The sequence below is a fragment of the Salminus brasiliensis genome, chromosome 1 (assembly GCF_030463535.1).
Source record: "Salminus brasiliensis chromosome 1, fSalBra1.hap2, whole genome shotgun sequence".
Taxonomy (NCBI): domain Eukaryota; kingdom Metazoa; phylum Chordata; class Actinopteri; order Characiformes; family Bryconidae; genus Salminus; species Salminus brasiliensis.
Window position 1 is genome coordinate 95,040,327 of NC_132878.1, and position 1,082 is coordinate 95,041,408.

Below are 1,082 nucleotides of genomic sequence, written 5' to 3' on the forward strand. Positions count from 1 at the left end.
TTAAACCCACTAAAGCTAAATTCAGCTCTATTAAGACCACGGCACCTCAACAGTGAGGCCTTGGCATCCCAGACCCACCCCCACATAGACCAACCCACCTCGTAACCATATACATTGTGTGGACAAAAGTATTGGGACACCTCTTCATCACTGAATGCAGGTGTTTTATTCAGTCTCATTAACACAGGTGTGGAAAATCAAGCCCCTAGACTCACATCAGTGAAAGAGTAGGAGGTTCTAAAGAGCTCACTGAACTCCAGCGTGGTTCTGTATGTAATAGGAGCCACCGAGTGCTGAGCTCAGAGCATAGTGCCTGGAAAGTCTCAATAACTGCAGAGCTCCAGACCTGCTGCTGCTGTTAGAGCTTAGAGCAAAGGAGGACCAGCTCCATGTTAATACAGCCTATGGGTTTAGAATGGGGGGTCAGAAAAGCCCCTGTAGGTGTACTGTTTAGGTGTCCCAATACTTTTGTCCTTATAGTGTACTTAGAAAGTGTTGGATAGTTAATACCACCACTAGGTGGCGGTCTGCAATTAAAAAAGGTGTCTAGAGTGGAGGGAAGTAGTTCAGAAACAGACCAGCGTAGGCGCTAAATGATTCCGGAGTCAAGACAAACTACATGTCCAAATGTTTGTGGACACTCCTTTTAATGAACGCATTCAACTGACACAGATGTGCAAATGCACACAGCTTGTCTAGTCCCTGTAGAGAAGTGTTGCCAATACAATAGGACTCTCTGGAGCAGATAAAAAATATGACCCTCTTGGCACCATGATGCCTAATGCCAGTAGTGGGCTAGAGGGGCATAAAGCCCCCCAGGAGTGGATGGATGGTTGGTGCCCCATCCAGTACTGGGGGAAACATGGGGGCTAGCTTAGACGGCTTCTGTGGCTTCTGTGGATCTGGACTGGCTGCTCTATCTGTGGTCATCTCCTCTCTGGCCTCGGCGTCCAGCTGCATAACACACTCTTCAGGGAATCCTACATCATGCAGCCTCTTTGCACAGTTTAACCAATCATCCTGCCCTGCTCATGCTAACATGCCCATATGGGGCCTGCATGCGAAGCCCAACTGGGTAGCAG